Below are 16,543 nucleotides of genomic sequence, written 5' to 3'. Positions count from 1 at the left end.
TAGCAAAATTACTCCTAGAATGAAAATTAAAGAGTCCAGGGCTCTAGTATCAGCTAAGCTATCAGCATACTTTGTGACTGTGGATGAGCTACTTAATCTTCCCTTGATTTCATCTTTTTTTGGTCACATTACTTGTATTCCAGCGGTGGTAAAGATGAATAGAATTTTATGTTAAAACTTGTGCAGAGGATGCGCTAGAGCAGCGGTCTCAAACTGATTATGAACCTCTATCAGTGAAGACTTTGAGCATGAACCCTCAATACCTATGTACACACACAATCAATTCTCATTAAATATTAAACTTGTCTTGAAAAATAGAAACTTCTTTATTTAACATTCCTTTTTCTGTATACCACTGGATCATCTTCCATACCTCTTGGACTGCAATCATACCTATTTCGGGAGATAACTCCCCTAGAAAACCAAGAAATGATGACAATAATAAAACAATTACACTTTGGAGATATACTGTTATTTTTATCATATAAATTTCAGCCAAAATGAAGAAATTTAAAACCATCTCCACTCTGGGGCAGGAGTTAGAGTGAATGCCAGAATCACAGCAGACTAAGATGCTCAGACTCTGTCCGTGTCAAGAGCAGCAGTTACTCTACAACCTCTTCAACCACTAAAGAATGCCACCTTGTTTTATAATCTGAAGTTAGGGACCTAACTTAATCCAAACTTAAGGCATTCTCATCATTCTTTAATGCATTACATTCCCAATAAATTATTTTTACCTTAAATTCCATGTAAAATCCGAGCCCAGGCAAATCAAACTGGAAGAGCTGATGAGCTCACTGCCCCAGGTAGCTGGGAAGTTTAATTAGATTAGCTCTACTGCCTGTACTCTAAAAATAACCATAACCCCTGCCAAAATGAAGGTTAAAGAGTAAACTATTGGGGGATGGGGAGAAAGACCTGGGTGTCATTTTAATTTCTACCAAGAAATACCAGTGACCTAGATCTTTTGTCTTAATAAGAAAAAGGCCTCAAAATTTTAACCAAACATATGATAAAATATTAACTAAGAAAGAAAAAAAAACAACAAGCAGAGGGTGTTTATTACAGATAGTATTAAGAGTACTTTGTGGAAAAGGCACTACCAGCTCTTGTTTAAAACCACTGAAGCTTATATTTTTCCCTAATACTAAGGAAAGAGACCATGTATACCAGATAATAGAACATCCAAATGCAAAAAAAAAAAAAAGGGTACCTGATTCTCACATTGCACAATATACAAAAACAACATGGATAACAGACCTAAATGTAAAAGCGAAAACAGTACACCTTCCAGAGAAAACGAAGGGGATAATCTTTGGAACACTGGATTAAGCAAACATTTAAGATAGAACACAAAAATCATAAAACATAAAAGAAAAAAATTTAATTTTGTACATATCAAAATTAAAAATCCACTCTTCAAGAGACAATGTTGGGCCTCCCCGGTGGCGCAGCGGTTGAGCGCTGGGTTGCGAAGCTGCCCGCGGCCTCTGCGGCCCCGGTTCGATCCCCGGCTGCTCCCCGGCCACCAGAGGAGGGTCCCACATGGCGCGCAGACCTCTCCTGCCGCCCGCTGCTCCCCTCAGCAGTGTACTTCGGTGCTTCTGCCTGCTCTGTTCCCCGCTCTGGCTCTGGTGAATTCTCTCACCCTCCCGCGCTTCTGACTGTACCCAGTGCATGTATATCAAAACAAACAAACAGACCAGCAAACAAATAAATAAAGCATGCCTCTATACAAAAAAAAAAAAAAAAAAAAAAAAGAGACAATGTTAAAAAAAAGAAAACATACAGACTGGAAAAAATAGCTACAAAAGACATTAAGTTAAGGATGGCAGCTAGAATGTATTTAAAATCTCCCACAACTAAATAACAATCTATTGAAAAGATGCTCGGTATTAGTCACTAGGAAAATACAAAATAATAAAACCACAATAAGAACCCGCTACAGGGCCTCCCCAGTGGTGCAGCAGGTTGAGTGCAGCACTGTGAAACTGTCCACAGCCTCTGCATCCTGGGTTTGATTCCCCGCCAGCCAGGGAGAAACCCACATGGCACAGCAGACCTGCAGACCTCTCCTGCCTCGTCCGCTGCTCCCCTCAATAGTGTCTTACGTCCATCTGCCTGTTCTGCTCCCCGCTCTGTCTCTGGTGAATCCTCTCACTCTCCCGCGGCTCTGACCTGTACCCCAGTTCTTGTATAAATAAATCTTAAAAATAAAAAAAGGGGAAAAATATCTTAAAAAAAAAAATCCTCTACACACATCAGAATGGCAAAAATGTTTAAAATAATAATAAAAACTTACTTTATTAGCACTTAGTAAAGTGCTAATAAGAAACAGAGCAATTAGAATTCTCATACACTGTTCACTTTGTAAACAATTGGGCAATTTTTTAATAAAGTTAAACATATGCTTACTATACAACCCAGTAATCACATTCATGTATTTACTCAAGAAAAATGAAACTATGTGCTCATCAAAAAAAAACCCTGCAGGTGAATATTTTAGTGGTTTTATTGAGATTCACCAAAAACTAGAAATAATCAACTGTTCTTTAGCTAGTCATGAACAAATGAATTGTGGAGTAGTAAAAAGTGATGAGCTACTGGTACTGACACACACAGCAACACAGATGGATATCAAATGTCCATATGAGCAAAGGAAGAATCAGGACTCAAAGAGCTTCATAATGGATGAATCCATGTATAGGACATTATGGAAAAGATAGACTGTAAGAACAGAAAGCAGGGCCTCCCTGGTGGAGCAGGGGGTAAAGACAGCACTATCAAGCTATCACCAGACACTGCAGCACAAGTTCAATCCCCAGCGGGCCAGGGAGCAACCCACATGGTGCAGCAGACCTTTCCTGCCTCGCTCACTGCTCCCTTCAGCAGTGTATTTCCATAGATCTGCCTGTTCTGCTCCCCAATCTCTCTGGTGAATCCTCTCATACCACCACCCCCACTACCACTGCCCATCTGGCTTGCACCCCAGTTCTTGTATGCATGAATAAATAAATCTTAAAAAAAAAACAAAAAACAAAGCAGATCAGAGGCAGCAGGGATTAGGGAGGGGGAAGGGAAAAGACTACAAACTAGAACAAGAAAACTTTGGGGAATGATGAAAATGCCCTATGCTTCAATCACAGTAGTATTATGTGGGATCCTGACCTTTCTTGTTCTTGGGGCTGCTGTCTCAGTGCCCAGAGTTCCTGCTGGTCAAGCTAAATGTACAGTCAGGCAGGGGGCCTCTAACCAAGGACAAAAGTTCTGGCATGAGGAACATACTGGGAAACCAGTATCTGCTGAAAACTGCGGGCAGACATTATGGCCAGATTAGCAAGATCAGCTAAAATACCTTTCTTACAAAGATCAGCAGACGGGTAAGTAAGAATAGGGAACAGATAGTATGCTCTGCATAGCAGGAACAATGGAGCCCCTCTCCATCCCCCCAGCAATAGCCCCTGGTCATTGCACCCTAGCTTGCAACAGACAAGAAGGCATACAAGAACTGGGGTACAGGCCAGATGTGTGGGGGATGAGAGGATTCACCAGAGACAGAGTGGGGAACAAAACAGGCAGATTGACCGAAACACGCTACTGAGGGGAACAGCAGGTGAGTCAGGAGAGGTCTGCTGCGCCATGTGGGTCAGCTCCCTGGCAGGGGATCGAACTCATGCTGCAGTGGCTGCAGATAGCTTCACAGCAGTGCGCCTCTAAATCCCGTGCGCCCCCAGGGAGGCTCTGAACCTGATTCTTATTAAACAGACTGTCCTTGGATGGGACTTCACCTTCTTGGTATAGTCCCTTTAGGCTTCTGACTGCTCCACATGGACCTTGAGTAATCATTCCCTAGTCCGCACCCAAAGCTGCCACTCTATGATGTGGCAGTGATACAATGATGTATTTTTAAGAACCCACAAAAGCATCACTCAAAACAGGTGGATTTTACTATATGTAAATTATACCTTAATAAATCTGGTCTTAAAAAAGAGAGAGAGAATGGTGGGAAGGGGCAGAAATCATATAAAGTGTTAAATGACATAAAACCCAGCAATAAAAAACACTCAATTCTTAAGGATGTGATTAATAGAAGTCAGCTAAAGTGGACAATCTGCCATAATAAACAAGGCCAAAACATCGGGTTTTCTTGCTTAAAAGTGAAAGTGCTAGAAGGATTTTTGCTGCAACCAAAGTTACCTAAGTGATTTATCAGCAACCACAGTAACCCACAAAAGATGAATCCTGAAGTTGATGACAACTAAGGACATCAAGAGTTTAAAGTTGTTCTAAGCTACTAGCAAAAAAAGTGGTTATACCATTAATTTGTATAATTATGCTTTTTATTTCTACTTTCTAAAGTTCTCTCAATTTCATTTTAATTTATTTGGGGCTAGTGTCTGAGAAAACAGTCTGCTAACTCTCCCTGATTTATTTCCTAAGACAGGAACTCACTCTCCATTAGGTCCCAGGAGTCAGGCCTCAGGCCAACACAGCAGCCCTGTTTGGCATACCTCATACAACTTGATCACCCAGTTCTCCTACCGTATTTAAATGAGATAAGGTTTTAGCATTTCCTCTGAATTTAAAAGGTGACAGTAAAAAATATTCTGATTATAGTAAGACAGATATATGAGCACTACACAGTCCCTGATTCTTTTGGGAAGACAGATGTCCCATCCACTCACAACTTTGAACAGCTGTTCAGGACTGATCTCCATCCAAAGTACAAATTTGCTTTTCAGTACTATGTGGCACAGTCCATCTAGAATCAACCAGTCCTACTTTCCCTTTCCCCAAGTTTTGCTTTCAAGCTGAAATGGCTCATTTTAAATTCATCCTCCTTACTGTTTTTATACTTCACAATAAATATTTTTCCACACCACTTTCCTGCTTCCTATGCCAGCCATACTCAACTACAGTTTATTAGCCATAGAGAACCTAAGGCATTGATATTCAAAGGAAAAGCCCAAAGCAGCTGAAACTGATACGACACAAAAACATGTTGAAGCGGTGGGCAAGGGGTTAGCTCTGGGCCACCCTCTATTAAGTACTTGGAGTGAATATACTATACTGTCTCCTCTGGTCAACTGGACAGACAAGCAAAAAGAAACTATGAAATGAATGTTACTGGATCAGAGAATTTATCTCCATTCCTATTGTGCAGATATGACAGCACAGGGCAATCCAACTGTAAAGGCTGGGGGTGGGGCCACTCCTTCCTTATACCAATTACGGACTCTGGTGCCACCCAGTGGCTCATCTGTACTCCACCATGCTAGCAATGCAATAATATAAAGAAACAATGCTGTTTGCAGACCAATATAGGTCTGAAACTTGAGAAATAAATTAGGGCCACAGATACAGTCTTATTATTTCTAGACAGAGCTTCAAAATCAAATACATCATAAACATAAACCTCATTAATAAAACAAAAGAAAGACAGCAGGCCGCCCTGGTGGCACAAGTGGTTAAGTCTCAGCACTATGAAGCTATCAGCAGCCACTACAGCACTAGTTCGATACCCAGCCAGGGAGCTACCGACATGGCACAGCAGACCTCTCCTGTCCCATCCGCTGCTCCCCTCAGCAGTGTATTTCAGTCAATCCGCCTGTTCTGCTCCCCACTCTATCGCTGGTGTGTCCTCTCACCCCCTGCACCACTGGCCTACACTCCAGCTCTTGTATGCATAAATAAGTAAACTAAATCTTTTAAAAAAAGAAAAAAAAGAAAAAGGAGCAAGCAAAGCTCTGAAACACAGGCCAACAAGGACTCATGGGGAATGTCTACCTTCTTTATGAAAATGAAAGAAAGACAGAGAAATGCTCTGGTATAAAGAATAATGACAGTTAAGTGCCTTGGAAGTCAAAAGATAAAAAAGTCTAAAGAAGTTGGGGGTGGACTAAGCTTCAAACACTGCAGAAAAGTGCATACTGAGAAAAGGCTGCAAGAGTCACAATAATTTCTCATAGAATAACCTCAGGTATTGAGTGAGAATGTCAATTTTCTCCCTATTCAAGGATCACATAACAAAAGGATTCAGCTGTCCTGCAGTTATGTCCATTAAAACGATCTCTTTAAAAAACACATTTAGCTGACCAATTAAACATAACTGAGATCCATGTTTAAACAATTCAAAAATGTTTCCATACATATTGTCATTTGGACACATCTTTCACACTTTATGCACACTTTTGTAAGTATGTAAATACTGAATTGTACCTTTCAGTTTATGTGCTTCATTCTTTGGCACCAAAAAGGCCCATTTTTTAAAAAGACAGCATATGGTATAAGAGAAAGAAAATGGCTTTGGTGCCATTCAGACCCGGTATATATTCCACTTCTACCATCACCTGTTTGAGTTTCAGTTTCTTCTTTTGTAAAATGGGATAATACCATTACCCTGCAAAAGCTGATTTGGAGGATTAAAGACAACATATGCAAAGAGTCTGCTGTACATGGCAAGCATTATTACTGCTTTCCTAGCTTCTCATCTCTGGTTCCAGACTACACTTCCTAGAGAAGCCTGCACTTCTACATCACCAACAATAATCTTCCAAACACTGTACACAACTTAGGACACTGTTCCCAGTCCATGAAATCTGCTTACCTGTTTCTCACTAGCTTTCCAGATGGATAAGAAAAACCACTATCACAATAAAAAAAGAAAAACCACTAACCCAAGTAAATAGGTGAGGCAAGAACAGATGTTTCACATTAGAACATGGCCAGACCTCCTCAAACAGCATCCTCAGAGGATAAAACCAAACACCTAAATTCTCAGATACAATGATAAAAAAAACTTTAGACATACTATGTTTTGTTAGTAAGATGTCATCTTTGTGATATTAATTACTCCCCATGCCCCATTGGCAAACCTGGGTCAGACTCAGTTCATTAAATACTTACAGCCTGCACATTTCTGAGTTAAGATACTATTTGAGAAATTGGGCTTTTGGCCCAGAAATTATGTCCTGTTGAGGTAGAGATAAAAGCCTAATATAAAGGAGTGATTAATTCATAACATTCATCACACAATAATTTCTGAAGACCTTTCAAGGACTTTCTCCAACAAGAGAATGACTGAATCAATAAATAAAAATAGGGGGCCTCCCTGGTGGCGCAGGCAGTTAAGCACAGTGCTGTGAAGCTGTCTGCAGCCTCTGCAGTGCCAGTTAGAACCCTGACAGCCGCGGAGATACCCACATGGCATGGCAGACCTCTCCTGTCTCACCCACTGCTCCCCTCAGCAATGTATTTCGTCAGTCTGCCTGTTCTGTTCCCCACTCTGTCTCTGGTGAATCCTCTCACCCTCCTGCACATCTGGCCTGAACCCCAGTTCTTGTATAAATAAATAAATCTTTTAAAAATAAATAAATAGATAAATAAAAATAGGTAGGTAGCCCCTTTTTCTGATCCACTTTATAGCAATGAAGTTTCTTGGGTATATTCACTAAAATGAAAGTTAAATTTTCAATTTTATGCAAAGTTAAGACAAAAAGCACTGACAACTGGCTGTGAAATTAAGATGTACATAGTAACTACCCTCCAAGTCTGTTGCTAATTCAATTCTTTTAGTTACCTGGTTGCCAAATGGATGAAGGTAAATAACAGATTATTTTGGTTCAATGATAATCTGCTTTAAAAATGAAAAAGGTGGGCCTGCTCTGGTGGCACAGCGGTTGAGCGCTGGGCTGCAAAGCTGCCCGCAGACTCTGCAGCACGCCAATTCAAACCCCGGCTGCCAGCAAGGGTCCCACATGGAGCAACATAACCTCTCCTGCCACGCCCGCTGCTCCCCTCAGCAGTGTATTTCATCAGTCTGCCTGTTCTGTTCCCCGCTCTAGTGAGTTCTCTCACCCTCCCGTGCTTCTGACTGTACCCAGTGTTTGTATAAATAAATAAATCTTCAAAAAAAATTAAAAAGGTAATTCCATCTTTTTTAAACTAAAGTTAGTTAAAAACTAACTTTAACACCAATGGTATGCAATAAAGAGTTGTCTGAATGACTTTGTATTTTCTTAGACATATCAAGACATTTCTTAGACATATCAAGAATAACTTCCCTATAGCATTGATAGAAACAAAACAGAAAATAAATCCACCACCTTAAAACGAAGCTTAACAAGTCACTTTATGAGTATAACAGCCTGAGAGAATACAGGATCCAGAGAGGGGAACTGAAAAACTCAGTTTCCCACAACATGGTACACTTCTACCCAATGTCTTCTTTTAGAGTCCACTGGCTTCTGAAATGCCAGTATTGTTTTAAATTGGTAACAAAAGCCTGCTTTCTTTTAATTCTCTGGGAAGACAAATTTGGGTCTTAGGTTGACCAAGTCTATCCTAAGGATTGTGCTACTGGGACTGATTTAATAGACCACTGGATAAGAGGCAATATTTCTTAAACAAAACTCTGAAGTATAAAATATCTTCAGAAAGGTAAGAATTTTACAGTTGCGGTCAAAAAGAATACTGGAATATTGATTCACTGTATACATGAATGTCACCTGAAGCATAACACATGAAAACCTTGAGAAAAAGAGGGGATTCTTACCCAGCACATGGAAGAATAACCAACAGTCAAAGGTATACCTCTTTCAACATACTTCCTTTTCTTCCTCCCACTTTCCTCCACTCCTCTCACCCAGCAGAGCTCCAGATCTCATAAAAAGACAAATTAAAAAAATACAGCCCACCTTACCAACCTATACCCAAGAGTCTTTCTTTGAATAGAGAATTTCAACCCTGAAGGGTAAAAATGAAAACTGGTCAACTCCAAGTTCATCACCAGCCCAAATGCATACAGTTGCTTTGATCATTATTAACATTTTCTTAATTTCCATGTGTCTTTGTCTCCCTCCCAAAAGATCTGGAAGTCAACAGAGAAGGCTAAAAAGTTTTCATCTGTGCTAGTCCAACTGGGGAGATGAAATAAGAAATTCTGCATTCTGAATTCCCAACCAGAGCTGCTCCACAAAGAAGGACCTTTTCAGGGTCCAGCTTTTTTTTTTTTTGGTGGGACGCTCGCGAGCGGCCAGGGAATGAACCGGCACCGCAGAGGGTCCGGCTTTTTGATAATTTGTTGATGGAGATCACTGAAGAGCCCAACAGCTTGGAAAAATGTACTCCCTTTTTGACACTGCCCCATGCTGCTGAATACACAGGAGATTCCCCTGCTGACCAAGAATTCTTCAGCTAGAAAAGAGCGGCCCATATACTTTTTAACTCCAAATTTATCACTGTGTCCTAAATAGTTGGAATTCTGAGGTGGACTGAACACAGACACCACCTGAGGGCAGCATCACTTCTCAATCCCCAGTTTTTCAAGCAGGGGAATATTTTCTTCTAAAATAGCAGGAAACAACTACCCAATGCCCTAAGCTGGGAATAGACTTGATTTGACAAAAGGCTGAAGAGAACTCAGGCAAACTAATTCTCAACTTTTAACAATGTAAGAAACATGATCCACAACACACAAACAAATGAAGAAAGAAAGGAGACACATTAAGTTCAGGCCTAACTGGAGACATGTGAAATACAAGCCACAGTTGAGGACAGAAAGTCAAGATGCCCGCAGCCAATTAAACTTGTAAAAGTAATTTAACCAGTGGTAGACACCACCCCAACTCTTCGGGAAACTGCGGTAGGAATTTTGACTTTAAGTGTTCAGCACCTGAGCAACAAAGTCCATCTGGAACTCGGAAATTTCAATGCCTTCATCTCCTACTCACCTTTCCTTCTTTACCACTGAAGTAGGGTCGGGCTGAGCTGCTGAGAAAATAGGTCCGTAGAGTCACTGAAGGACTGAGAAAAGTTACAGTTTAAGTGGAAAAGGTTGCTCTTCTACTAAATTTAATTAAAAAAAAAATACCCATCATGACATTTTCGGCCTCGTAAAAACTATTTAAAACCAGACTAATTTACCTAATTTTGACTACTAAGTACCCGACATAGTTAGGAACTCTCCCGGTTGCATGAAAACGTAAAAAGAAAACCCTGCGCCTTGGACTAACCCTCCCCCATCCGCTCCACCCGCGGCAGCCCAGTGGGAACCGAGCTGACGGCGGCCACAGCGTCCGGGCGGCAGGTCACAGACCCCAGACACAGCCGCGAGCGACAAGTCCCTGCGCCAGCTGCTCCCAACGACCGGACCCAAGGGCCGCCCTGCGGGGTCCCGGAAGGTCTGGACGCGGAAGGAGGGGTGCCATCAGAGGACGAGCCGCCGACAACCGACTCAGGGCCCCCGGCTTCGGGCTCGCGGGGCCGGCCGAGTCCCCGGTGGGGGAGGGGCGCCGCGGGGTCGGGGGCACGCGCTCCAAGCTGGGGCCGCACGTCCCTTCGAGTACAGGGCGGACTCTCGGGGCGGGCCAGTGCGGGCCCGAGAAGGACGGCCAGGGTTCCCGGAGGCGTCCGGGACGGGGGAGGGGGAAATGAGCCAGGGGAGCGGGGAGAAGGGTCAGAGCCATGCTGAGAAGAGGGCTGGAGGAGGGGGCAGGCCGGTCGGGCCGGGACACGGACCGGGTAGGGCGGGGGATCCGGCCGGGCGGTTACAGGCGCCGTAGCAGGCGGGGCTGGGCAGCCCACTTCCCGTTTCGGGTCCTCCTTCTGCCAGCGGCCGCTCCGACTGCCCCAGGCCCAGCTGCCCGGTCCTCTGCCGCCGCCAGAGCCGCCGCCATCTTACACTGGCCCGCGGCCGCCGCCTCCGCGCCCCGCGCCTGCGCCTGCGCCACCGCACTTTGCGGCCGGTTTGCGACGCCGCGCCGCGGGGGCGGGGCGTGCGAGCGCGAGCGCCGCTGGGGTGCGGGGCCGCTGGGGTGCGGGGCCGCTGGGGTGCGGGGCCGCTGGGGTGCGGGGCCGCTGGGGTGCGGGGCCGCTGGGGTGCGGGGCCGCTGGGGTGCGGGGCCGCTGGGGTGCGGGGCCGCTGGGGTGCGGGGCCGCTGGGGTGCGGGGCCGCTGGGGTGCGGGGCCGCTGGGGTGCGGGCGCGCGCGTGCTCCGTTCTGACTGTCCCGCAAGTTGTTTCCTGGAGGCGGCGGGCGGCAGCGCGTTCACGACGCCTTCCTCACACTCTCTTTTGAGGACCCTGTTTGCTGACAAGTTTCTGTGACCTGTAGACCTGCTCTCCAAGAGCGCCTTCCCTGCTCTTTAAACGGGGCTAGAGAGGTCGGGGTGCAGTTTCCCCGGAAGAGACGCCCAGAAGGCCCCCAACACCGCGCAGCGAGGGCTCTGAAGCGGGGAGGCTACCCCACTTTTGAAGCCCGGGGTGAGCACAGGCCCCACAGCTGACTTTCTGCCAGTTGATGTCCCGCTGGATAAACACGGGGTATGCAGAGTGATGTTTATACGGAAAAGTTGTAACGTAAATCGATGCCTTTGGTCCTCGTTCTCCCTCTGTGAGTTCCTAGGCTATGTGTTGTCAAGAATTTTCTGGGGAGAGTTACCTTGTAGAATGAAAGTTAAGGGGCCTCTTTGGTGGCGCAGCGGGTTGAGTACCGCGCTGTGAAGCTGTCCGCAGCCTCTAAAGCACGGGTTCGAATCCCGGCCGGCCAGGGAGATTACCCCATGGCGCGGCAGACCTCTCCTGTCTCGCCTGCTGTTCCCCTCAGCAGTGTCTTCGGTCTGTCTGCCTGTTCTGTGCTGTCTCTGGTGAATCCTTTCACCTTCCCGCGCCTCTGACCTGTACCCCAGTGTTTGTATAAATAAAAAGTATTATTTTAAACAAATAGAATGTAAGTCAAGTCTTAGTATTTCCTCACTCAAAACTTCCCAAAGCTTCCCATCACATAGTAAAAAGAACAAGATGATCACAGTGCCACTAAGGAAGACCCTCACGACTTGCTTAACTCTCCCCCACTATCTGTTTCTGCTCTAGCTTTATAGGCCTGGCTGACACTCCAGAGGCGTGTTTCAGCAGCTGGGCTTTTGGCCTGTTTAAGATCTTTACCAGACTTGCTCTCTCCGCTCAATCAGATCTCTTAAATGCTGCTTATTTCAGTAGATCTGCCTGTTTAAAAAAAAAAAAAAAGAATAAAAATATTTAAAAAAATTAAATGCTACTGTCTCAGAAAGGCAGCTCTTGACCATTCCAGCAAAATTGGTACCCTCCACCAACATCCTGGCTTTGCATTGTATTGTTTTCTTTATAACTTTTTTATCATTAACATTTAATCTCTTAATTATATATTTGAGATCTGACTATCTAGAATCTAAAGTCTGTAACGGCAGGAACTGTTTTTTTCATCTTTGTGTCCTCAACACCTAGAAGAGGTCAGAGTACAAAGCAGTTCTCTAATGCACTGCCATTCTATTCATTAATTCATTCACTACATCAACCATTGGATTCCTATACATGGGAGGCCCTATTCTAGATCCTATTTATTGGGAGGAGAAAGGGGTCAGGAAGGGGAAGGAGACGATGCAACAGATTATGGTGCTATGTTACATACCGTAAAAAAAGCAGAGTAAAAGTGGATTATCTGAGTAGGTGTGATCTTTTACATAGGAAAGGTCCATCTGCTGAGGTGACATTTGAAGTGAGAGTGACTCACACAGGCTAAAGAACCTTCCAGGCAGAGGGAACAGCAAGATAAAAAGACCTGCTGCTTGAGTGTGCTCAGTGTATTCAAAGAACAGCAAGGAATCCAGTGTGTCAAAGAGCAAGTAGAAATTTAGAGAAATATAATGGCTGTCAGATCACTTCAAACTTGCCCTTAGGAGAGGACATTGTCTTTTATCCTAAGAGTGCTAGGAAGCCATGGAAGATGTTAAGAGAGACTTGATCTGATTTGTAAATGAAGAGATTCACTTGGGTTGATTCTTTAACTGCCTGTAGGAAGGGAAAAAAGCTGAAAAAACAGGAAGCTATTACAGAGGATAATGTGAGATTAGTTACAGGGCAAATGGGAGGATTCAAGATGTACTTGGAAGGAGGCAAAGGGGATTTGCTAATGTATTAAATATGGGGTACAAAATAGAAACAACAATCTAAGGTTTTTTTCTTACTTTTTTTTAATTTTTGTATAATACTTGATTTCTCTGCGCATGTGGTCCCTATACATCTCCTGCCAAATCACCCATGAACCTGAACGAACCATCACCATAGTCCTGTGTGCTCTTCCCTATTTTGACCCATGTCCCTCCCCCTCCCCTGCTATATACCTCAGATCTATAAGTTGCCTGCAAGTTTTGTCTCTCTTTTTTTTTTTTGACCCTTTTTCATTTTCACTATATTCCTCCTGTATGTGAAACCATCTGATATTTTTTTTCCTTCTGACTTACTTCACTGAGCATAATCCCTTCTAGCTCCATCCAGGTTGATGGGAAAATGGGCCTCACTGGTGGCACAAGGGGTTAAGCATAGCACTATGAAGCAATCCACAGCCTCTGCAGCTGGAGTTCAATCCCTGGCCAGCCAGGGAGCTACCCACATGGCACAGCAGACCTCTCCTGTCTTGCCCCGCTGCTCCCCTCAGCAGTGTATTTCAGTCAGTCTGCCTGTTCTGTTCCCCACCGTCTCTGGTGAATCCTCTCACCCCTGCACCTCTGGCCTTTACCCCAATTCTTGTATGCATAAAAAAATAAGTCTATTAAAAAAAAACCCATGTTGCAAATTGCATGACTTTATCTTTTTGATTGATTGTTGAATAGTATTCCAGTGTGTATATATACCACATTTTCTTGATCCAGTCATCTGGTTTTGGGCATTTAGGTTGTTTCCATATCTTAATCTATGTTTTTTTTAACATGAGCATCAAGAATTGCAATGGCATTTACTGAGATACAGTAGAACTTAACGGGGAGTGTTAGAGGAGGCAGAAGTTTTTTTGCGGGGGATGTCCAGATCTGTTTTAGGCCTGTTCAGCTGGAGATACCTAAATTTCCAAATGCAGCTACTGAGTAAACAAATACTACAAATTTGGAGCTTATTAGAAGGGGCAATTATTAGTATGAACTGGGAAGTCGTTAGGTATAAAAGGTACCATTACCAAGTGGAGAGCCCTGTTAAACAGGAACAGTTTATAGACTGAAGCCCTGATCCTGAGGTGATCCTGTTAGGGGGAAGTGATGTCCTGAGTTAATCCTATACAGGCTTTGTGGACTCCACCCCCACTCCAGACTAAAGCCATCAAGACTCTGGGAAAGACAAATCCCATCACCACCAAGGGAGGGTGGCAATCCAACTAGCAGAGGTCTGAAAGAAAATACAGCAAAATTTATTTAAAAGGTATTGATTTAAAAGTAACAACTAGGGCCTCCCCAGTGGTGGGGCGGGTTGAGGACAGCGCTGTGAAGCTGTCTGCAGCCTCTGCAGTGCGGGTTTGATCCCGGCCGGCCAGGGAGATACGCACTTAGCATGGCAGACCTCTCCTGTCTCTCCTGCTGCTCCCCTCAGCAATGCCTTCTGTCTGTCTACCTGTTCTGCTCCCCACTCTGTCTTTGATGAATTCTCTCAGCCTCCTATGCCTCTGTCCTGCACCCCAGCTCTTGTAATGCTGCACCTCCCCCTGCAGTGACCTTTAGGGCTAATGGCTTTCGCCATGGTCCCTAGGTCCGGCTGGGCAAGGAACCAGCGCGCAGGGGAGTACAGCAAAGTTCCCTGAAAACATAGATAAGGCAGATGCTTATCAAAAGATAACGACCACCAGGAACCACTACAAGAATGCTACTTCAAAAAACCTTATCTCGTCTTTCTAGAACTACAAACTTTATTCCCTTATTGTCTTTCTAAACTTCCTTCTTTCTTCTATAAAGGTCATTGGTTGTTAATTAAAAAATCATATGAAATCCTTAACATAAGGCTGACTCAAATGAAACATTACTAAACCCTGTAATAATTAAAATATAGTTTAGGTAAAAAAGTAGTTAGTAAAACAAAAAATGTGATTATATAGTTTAAAAACAAAACTAATGGTCTATCTACTTAGGAATGAGGCTAGGTCCAGATGTAAATCACTGCCCTGTCAGTGATAAGCTAAACCCATGAGCAAGCTGATTTCGTTGATATTCATTGTTCCTATGCTTTTAGAAAACATATATATACTGGTCACAAACTCAAAGAGAATTACACTCAGATTTACACTCTCTCTTGAAGTGTGTCTGTTTGTCATTTCTTTCGCCGACTCCCTGACCACCCTGCGCGTTTCTCTCAACCCTGAGACGGCCTCATCGTCTACTGCTGTGCTGGCCCGCGGCATTGTATAAATAAATAAAGCTTTAAAAAAAAAAAAAAGTAACAACCAACCTTTTTTGTTTTCATTTTTAGAAGTTGTGTAATTTGACCTAGTTATGATGCATTTTTCATTTTAAAATTTTCAGCACTACGAAGGTATCAGCAGCTACTGCAGCATGACTTCTATCCCCAGCCAGGGAGCTGACCCTCATGGTACAGCAGACCTCTCCTGACTTGCCCACTGCTCTCCTCTGCAATGTATTTCAGTGGAACTGCGTGCTCTGCTCCTCACTCTGTCTCTGGTGAATCCTTTCACCCCCAACCCCCATGTCTGGCCTACACCCCAGCTCTTGTATGCATAAATAAATCTTAAAAAAGATGAGTGAAAATTGACCACTGGATTTGAAAGCATGGAGGTTATTAATGGCCTTCACAAGAGTGATTTGAGTGGAGCTATAGTTTGGTTATGGTGCTCATTGCTTTGTGGACACCATTGCTATTACTACCAACTCTTTGTTTTGGACTTTTTTTTTGTCATTTTTTTGGGTTTTTTTTTGTTTGTTTGTTTTTTGCGTGGAAGAACTGGGGTGTAGGCCAGACATGCAGGGGAGTGAGTGAAAGGATTCACCAGAGCCAGATTGGGGACAACAGGCAGATCTACTGCAATACATTTCAAGGGGAGCAGCAGCGAGACAGGAGAGGTCTGCTGTGCCATGTGTGGGTTAGTTCTCTAGCCAGGCATCTAACTCAGGCCATTGAAGTGATAGCACTGACAACCCCTATGCCACCATGTTGTAGAGCAACCCTGATACAAAACAGGGTGCCTGACTGTGGGTCCTCACCCGCGCGCTTAAAAGGACTTATCAATGTTCTACTGCAGGCACACGTGAAGGGTTAATAAAAGATTTACAAGGGAAGGGGAAATGAGGAAATGTACCAACGCAAGGAATGTTACTTTGGGCTGGCCAACCGCGGGTGTAACTTGGAAACCACGTTGGGTGCCAAACTGTTGTAGAGCAACCCCGATACAAAACGGGGTGCCTGACTGTGGGTCCTCACCCGCGCGCTTAAAAGGACTTATCAATGTTCTACTGCAGGCACACGTGAAGGGTTAATAAAAGATTTACAAGGGAAGGGGAAATGAGGAAATGTACCAACGCAAGGAATGTTACTTTGGGCTGGTCAACCGCGGGTGTAACTTGGAAACCACGTTGGGTGCCAAACTGTTGTAGAGCAACCCCGATACAAAACGGGGTGCCTGACTGTGGGTCCTCACCCGCGCTTAAAAGGACTTATCAATGCTCTACTGCAGGCACACGTGAAGGGTTAATAAAAGGTTTATTTACAAGGGAAGGGGAAATGAGGAAAAGTAC

Source organism: Talpa europaea (genome assembly GCF_964194135.1).
Source record: "Talpa europaea genome assembly, chromosome: 12".
Taxonomy (NCBI): domain Eukaryota; kingdom Metazoa; phylum Chordata; class Mammalia; order Eulipotyphla; family Talpidae; genus Talpa; species Talpa europaea.
This window is presented reverse-complemented; position numbering follows the sequence as displayed.